Source organism: Eurosta solidaginis, chromosome X (genome assembly GCF_040869045.1).
Source record: "Eurosta solidaginis isolate ZX-2024a chromosome X, ASM4086904v1, whole genome shotgun sequence".
Taxonomy (NCBI): domain Eukaryota; kingdom Metazoa; phylum Arthropoda; class Insecta; order Diptera; family Tephritidae; genus Eurosta; species Eurosta solidaginis.
Window position 1 is genome coordinate 165,364,545 of NC_090324.1, and position 7,979 is coordinate 165,372,523.

At 34.0% G+C, this 7,979-nt stretch overlaps 1 non-coding gene across 1 annotated transcript in view; it reads left to right on the forward strand.

The window, feature by feature from the left end:
* The window catches only part of LOC137235562 (large subunit ribosomal RNA), a 4,019-nt gene extending 1,207 nt beyond the window's left edge, over window positions 1-2,812 (forward strand). The window contains exon 1 of the ribosomal RNA XR_010947980.1: window positions 1-2,812. This exon is cut by the window's left edge and continues 1,207 nt beyond it. This is a non-coding gene — a ribosomal RNA (large subunit ribosomal RNA).
* Window positions 2,813-7,979: the final 5,167 nt, after the last annotated feature.

Here is a 7,979-nt window from a genome sequence, read left to right on the forward strand (position 1 = left end):
GTAAAATAATCTTATCTGGTAAAGCGAATGATTAGAGGCGTTAGGGTCGAAACGATCTTAACCTATTCTCAAACTTTAAATGGGTAAGAACCTCACCTTTCTTGATATGAAGGTTGAGGTTATGATATAATGTGCCCAGTGGGCCACTTTTGGTAAGCAGAACTGGCGCTGTGGGATGAACCAAACGTAATGTTACGGTGCCCAAATTAACAACTCATGCAGATACCATGAAAGGCGTTGGTTGCTTAAAACAGCAGGACGGTGGACATGGAAGTCGTAATCCGCTAAGGAGTGTGTAACAACTCACCTGCCGAAGCAACTAGCCCTTAAAATGGATGGCGCTTAAGTTGTATACCTATACATTACCGCTAAAGTAGATGATTTATAATACAATTTCGATTGAATTATAAATTTTGAAACTTTAGTGAGTAGGAGGGTACAATGGTGTGCATAGAAGTGTTTGGCGTAAGCCTGCATGGAGCCGCCATTGGTACAGATCTTGGTGGTAGTAGCAAATAATCGAATGAGACCTTGGAGGACTGAAGTGGAGAAGGGTTTCGTGTGAACAGTGGTTGATCACGAGTTAGTCGGTCCTAAGTTCAAGGCGAAAGCCGAAAATTTTCAAGTTTAAATTACAAAAAAAATATATATATATATATATATATATATATAATAAAATTTAAACACTTGAATAATTTTGAACGAAAGGGAATACGGTTCCAATTCCGTAACCTGTTGAGTATCCGTTTGTTATTAAAAATGGGCCTTGTGCTCATCCTGGCAACAGGAACGACCATAAAGAAGCCGTCGAGAGATATCGGAAGAGTTTTCTTTTCTGTTTTATAGTCGTACTACCATGGAAGTCTTTCGAAGAGAGATATGGTAGATGGACTAGAAGAGCATGACATTTACTGTTGTGTCGATATTTTCTCCTCGGACCTTGAAAATTTATGGTGGGGTCACGCAAACTTCTCAACAGGCCGTACCGATATCCGCAGCTGGTCTCCAAGGTGAAGAGTCTCTAGTCGATAGAATAATGTAGGTAAGGGAAGTCGGCAAATTAGATCCGTAACTTCGGGATAAGGATTGGCTCTGAAGATTGAGATAATCGGGCTTGATTGGGAAGCAATATCATGGTTTTATGTACTCGTTCTGGGTAAATAGAAAACTTCGGTTTTTGTTCCCCGGATAGTAGTTACGTAGCCAATTGTGGAACTTTCTTGCTAAAATTTTTAAAGTTATATACATTTTTTATTAAGTGTTATATATTCTTTTTAAATTATAACGATTATCAATTAACAATCAATTCAGAACTGGCACGGACTTGGGGAATCCGACTGTCTAATTAAAACAAAGCATTGTGATGGCCCTAGCGGGTGTTGACACAATGTGATTTCTGCCCAGTGCTCTGAATGTCAAAGTGAAGAAATTCAAGTAAGCGCGGGTAAACGGCGGGAGTAACTATGACTCTCTTAAGGTAGCCAAATGCCTCGTCATCTAATTAGTGACGCGCATGAATGGATTAACGAGATTCCCACTGTCCCTTTCAACTATCTAGCGAAACCACAGCCAAGGGAACGGGCTTGGAATAATTAGCGGGGAAAGAAGACCCTGTTGAGCTTGACTCTAGTCTGGCAGTGTAAGGAGACATAAGAGGTGTAGTATAAGTGGGAGATATATAATTTCGGTTATTTATCGTCAATGAAATACCACTACTCTTATTGTTTCCTTACTTACTTGATTAAGTGGAACGTGTATCATTGCCTAGCCATATTAAGGATATATTTATATATCTTATGGTATTGGGTTTTGATGCAAGCTTCTTGATCAAAGTACCACGAGTTTGTTATATAATTGTAAACATATTTTAATGAGAAATGATAACATTTTTCGATGTTATTATCATAATTAAAATTTGGTATAACTCCAACACTCAGGTATGATCCAATTCAAGGACATTGCCAGGTGGGGAGTTTGACTGGGGCGGTACATCTCTCAAATAATAACGGAGGTGTCCCAAGGCCAGCTCAGTGCGGACAGAAACCACACATAGAGCAAAAGGGCAAATGCTGACTTGATCTCGGTGTTCAGTACGCACAGAGACAGCAAAAGCTCGGCCTATCGATCCTTTTGGTTTAAAGAGTTTTTAATAAGAGGTGTCAGAAAAGTTACCACAGGGATAACTGACTTGTGGCAGCCAAGCGTTCATAGCGACGTTGCTTTTTGATCCTTCGATATCGGCTCTTCCTATCATTGTGAAGCAAAATTCACCAAGCGTTGGATTGTTCACCCATTCAAGGGAACGTGAGCTGGGTTTAGACCGTCGTGAGACAGGTTAGTTTTACCCTACTAATGACAAAATATTATTGCGACAGCATTCCTGCGTAGTACGAGAGGAACCGCAGGTACGGACCAATGGTACAATACTTGTTCGAGCGAACAGTGGTATGATGCTACGTCCGTTGGATTATGCCTGAACGCCTCTAAGGTTGTATCCGTGCTGGACTGCAATGATAAATATGGGGCAAATTGCATTGTATGGCTTCTCTAAATCATTTAAAGTTTATAAATTTAATTTATAAACGACAAAATGAATATATGTGATGCCAATGTTATTTATAACATAGCAAATGCGGGAGGATTCAAATATCACCCGTATGCCGCGCTAGTTATATATAAAAACATTATTTAATACAATGACAATGCCTAGAATCAATTGTAAACGACTTTGGTAACGGGCAAGGTGTTGTAAGTGGTAGAGCAGCTGCCATACTGCGATCCACTGAAGCTTAACCTTTGCTTGATGATTCGAAAACAATTTATTGGAATTAATTTTCCAATTTATTATTGTTTTGATGTAATCATCTTATAAAAATATGCATATTTAAAATATGCAATATAATGAGAGGCGCTTGTTTAGGGGCCAAGTCCTCTATAAAAATGATGAAAAAGCAAATATTGTAATCTACTACAATAAAGTACAAATAAAGCAACAAAAATTTTGTTAGTTGAACTTTATTATATTTGGGCTAATAAAGTCGATATATTTATACAGATGTGTTTTAAGCGACCAATGAAAGTAAGTGAGGTTTTCCTTACCTAGGCCGCTTACACAAAATATATTAGCGAAGTTCATATATATATAACTTGTTCACTTTCATTATTTAAATTGTTGCTTGTACGGTAGTATTATTTACAAAGAGAAAAATGTAAATGAAATATTACAATAATGTACAAATAAAGCAACTAAAATTTTGTTAGTTGAACTTTATTATATTTGGGCTAATAAAGTCGATATATTTATACAGATGTGTTTTAAGCGACCAATGAAAGTAAGTGAGGTTTTCCTTACCTAGGCCGCTTACATAAAATATATTAGCGAAGCTCATATATATATAACTTGTTCACTTTCATTATTTAAATTGTTGCTTGTACGGTAGTATTATTTACAAAGAGAAATATGTAAATGAAATATTATAATAATGTACAAATAAAGCAACTAAAATTTTGTTAGTTGAACTTTATTATATTTGGGCTAATAAAGTCGATATATTTATACAGATGTGCTTAGTGGTTTTGTATGGCTGACCAAAGTTTTCATACGTTTAAGTGTTTTTAGCTTGCATTTCGTTAGCAGCAACATATTTTTTAAGTATTTTGAAAATTTCAAAACTTTCATATAAGTAGATGTTAGTACTTGTATGAAACTTTGTCAGTGTCTGTTAGCTTCGCTTAGTGGTTTTGTATGGCTGACCAAAGTTTTCATACGTTTAAGTGTTTTTAGCTTGCATTTAGTTAGCAGCAACACATTTTTTAAGTATTTTGAAAATTTCAAAACTTTCATATAAGTAGATGTTAGTACTTGTATGAAACTTTGTCAGTGTCTGTTAGCTACGCTTAGTGGTTTTGTATGGCTGACCAAAGTTTTCATACGTTTAAGTGTTTTTAGCTTGCATTTCGTTAGCAGCAACATATTTTTTAAGTATTTTGAAAATTTCAAAACTTTCATATAAGTAGATGTTAGTACTTGTATGAAACTTTGTCAGTGCCTGTTAGCTTCGCTTAGTGGTTTTGTATGGCTGACCAAAGTTTTCATACGTTTAAGTGTTTTTATCTTGCATTTCGTTAGCAGCAACACATTTTTTAAGTATTTTGAAAATTTCAAAACTTTCATATAAGTAGATGTTAGTACTTGTATGAAACTTTGTCAGTGTCTGTTAGCTACGCTTAGTGGTTTTGTATGGCTGACCAAAGTTTTCATACGTTTAAGTGTTTTTAGCTTGCATTTCGTTAGCAGCAACACATTTTTTAAGTATTTTGAAAATTTCAAAACTTTCATATAAGTAGATGTTAGTACTTGTATGAAACTTTGTCAGTGTCTTTTAGCTTCGCTTAGTGGTTTTGTATGGCTGACCAAAGTTTTCATACGTTTAAGTGTTTTTAGCTTGCATTTCGTTAGCAGCAACACATTTTTTAAGTATTTTGAAAATTTCAAAACTTTCATATAAGTAGATGTTAGTACTTGTATGAAACTTTGTCAGTGTCTGTTAGCTTCGCTTAATGGTTTTGTATGGCTGACCAAAGTTTTCATACGTTTAAGTGTTTTTAGCTTGCATTTCGATAGTAGCAACACATTTTTTAAGTATTTTGAAAATTTCAAAACTTTCATATAAGTAGATGTCAGTACTTGTATGAAACTTTGTCAGTGTCTGTTAGCTTCGCTTAGTGGTTTTGTATGGCTGACCAAAGTTTTCATACGTTTAAGTGTTTTTAGCTTGCATTTCGTTAGCAGCAACACATTTTTTAAGTATTTTGAAAATTTCAAAACTTTCATATAAGTAGATGTTAGTACTTGTATGAAACTTTGTCAGTGTCTGTTAGCTTCGCTTAGTGGTTTTGTATGGGCTGACCAAAGTTTTCATACGTTTAAGTGTTTTTAGCTTGCATTTCGTTAGCAGCAACACATTTTTTTAAGTATTTTGAAAATTTCAAAACTTTCATATAAGTAGATGTTAGTACTTGTATGAAACTTTGTCAGTGTCTGTTAGCTACGCTTAGTGGTTTTGTATGGCTGACAAAAGTTTTCATACGTTTAAGTGTTTTTAGCTTGCATTTCGTTAGCAGCAACACATTTTTTAAGTATTTTGAAAATTTCAAAACTTTCATATAAGTAGATGTTAGTACTTGTATGAAACTTTGTCAGTGCCTGTTAGCTTCGCTTAGTGGTTTTGTATGGCTGACCAAAGTTTTCATACGTTTAAGTGTTTTTAGCTTGCATTTCGATAGTAGCAACACATTTTTGAAGTATTTTGAAAATTTCAAAACTTTCATATAAGTAGATGTTAGTACTTGTATGAAACTTTGTCAGTGTCTGTTAGCATCGCTTAGTGGTTTTGTATGGCTCACCAAAGTTTTCATACGTTTAAGTGTTTTTAGCTTGCATTTCGTTAGCAGCAACACATTTTTTAAGTATTTTGAAAATTTCAAAACTTTCATATAAGTAGATGTTAGTACTTGTATGAAACTTTGTCAGTGTCTTTTAGCTTCGCTCAGTGGTTTTGTATGGCTGACCAAAGTTCTCATACGTTTAAGTGTTTTTAGCTTGCATTTCATTAGCAGCAACAGTACTTGTATGAAACTTTGTCAGTGTCTGTTAGCTTCGCTTAGTGGTTTTGTATGGCTGACCAAAGTTTTCATACGTTTAAGTGTTTTTAGCTTGCATTTCGTTAGCAGCAACACATTTTTTAAGTATTTTGAAAATTTCAAAACTTTCATATAAGTAGATGTTAGTACTTGTATGAAACTTTGTCAGTGTCTTTTAGCTTCGCTTAGTGGTTTTGTATGGCTGACCAAAGTTCTCATACGTTTAAGTGTTTTTAGCTTGCATTTCATTAGCAGCAACACATTTTTTAAGTATTTTGAAAATTTCAAAACTTTCATATAAGTAGATGTTAGTACTTGTATGAAACTTTGTCAGTGTCTGTTAGCTTCGCTTAGTGGTTTTGTATGGCTGACCAAAGTTTTCATACGTTTAAGTGTTTTTAGCTTGCATTTCGTTAGCAGCAACACATTTTTTAAGTATTTTGAAAATTTCAAAACTTTCATATAAGTAGACGTTAGTACTTGTATGAAACTTTTTCAGTGTCTGTTAGCTACGCTTAGTGGTTTTGTATGGCTGACCAAAGTTTTCATACGTTTAAGTGTTTTTAGCTTGCATTTCGTTAGCAGCAACACATTTTTTAAGTACTTTGAAAATTTCAAAACTTTCATATAAGTAGATGTTAGTACTTGTATGAAACTTTGTCAGTGTCTGTTAGCTTCGCTTAGTGGTTTTGTATGGCTGACCAAAGTTTTCATACGTTTAAGTGTTTTTAGCTTGCATTTCGTTAGCAGCAACACATTTTTTAAGTATTTTGAAAATTTCAAAACTTTCATATAAGTAGATGTTAGTACTTGTATGAAACTTTGTCAGTGCTTGTTGGCTTCGCTTAGTGGTTTTGTATGGCTGACCAAAGTTTTCATACGTTTAAGTGTTTTTAGCTTGCATTTCATTAGTAGCAACACATTTTTTAAGTATTTTGAAAATTTCAAAACTTTCATATAAGTAGATGTCAGTACTAGTATGAAACTTTGTCAGTGTCTGGTAGCTACGCTTAGTGGTTTTGTATGGCTGACCAAAGTTTTCATACGTTCCTTAAAATTGTTTTCTGACCCGCTCACCTCACATGACGAAAAATGTATGAAGATACAAACTTCCATACAAGTACAAGATACAAACTTTCATACAAGTACAAAGTTTCATACAAGTAGAAACTTTCATACAAATACAAACTTCCAAACAAGTACAAAGTTTCATACAAGTAGAAACTTTCATACAAGTACAAACTGTACTTGTATGGAAGTTTGTACTTGTATGAAACTTTGTCAGTGTTTGTTAGCTTCGCTTAGTGGTTTTGTATGGCTGACCAAAGTTTTCATACGTTTAAGTGTTTTTAGCTTGCATTTCGTTAGCAGCAACATATTTTTTAAGTATTTTGAAAATTTCAAAACTTTCATATAAGTAGATGTTAGTACTTGTATGAAACTTTGTCAGTGTCTGTTAGCTTCGCTTAGTGGTTTTGTATGGCTGACCAAAGTTTTCATACGTTTAAGTGTTTTTAGCTTGCATTTAGTTAGCAGCAACACATTTTTTAAGTATTTTGAAAATTTCAAAACTTTCATATAAGTAGATGTTAGTACTTGTATGAAACTTTGTCAGTGTCTGTTAGCTTCGCTTAGTGGTTTTGTATGGCTGACCAAAGTTTTCATACGTTTAAGTGTTTTTAGCTTGCATTTAGTTAGCAGCAACACATTTTTTAAGTATTTTGAAAATTTCAAAACTTTCATATAAGTAGATGTTAGTACTTGTATGAAACTTTGTCAGTGTCTGTTAGCTTCGCTTAGTGGTTTTGTATGGGCTGACCAAAGTTTTCATACGTTTAAGTGTTTTTAGCTTGCATTTCGTTAGCAGCAACACATTTTTTAAGTATTTTGAAAATTTCAAAACTTTCATATAAGTAGATGTTAGTACTTGTATGAAACTTTGTCAGTGTCTGTTAGCTTCGCTTAGTGGTTTTGTATGGCTGACAAAAGTTTTCATACGTTTAAGTGTTTTTAGCTTGCATTTCGTTAGCAGCAACACATTTTTTAAGTATTTTGAAAATTTCAAAACTTTCATATAAGTAGATGTTAGTACTTGTATGAAACTTTGTCAGTGCCTGTTAGCTTCGCTTAGTGGTTTTGTATGGCTGACCAAAGTTTTCATACGTTTAAGTGTTTTTAGCTTGCATTTCGTTAGCAGCAACACATTTTTTAAGTATTTTGAAAATTTCAAAACTTTCATATAAGTAGATGTTAGTACTTGTATGAAACTTTGTCAGTGCCTGTTAGCTTCGCTTAGTGGTTTTGTATGGCTGATCAAAGTTTTCATACGTTTAAAT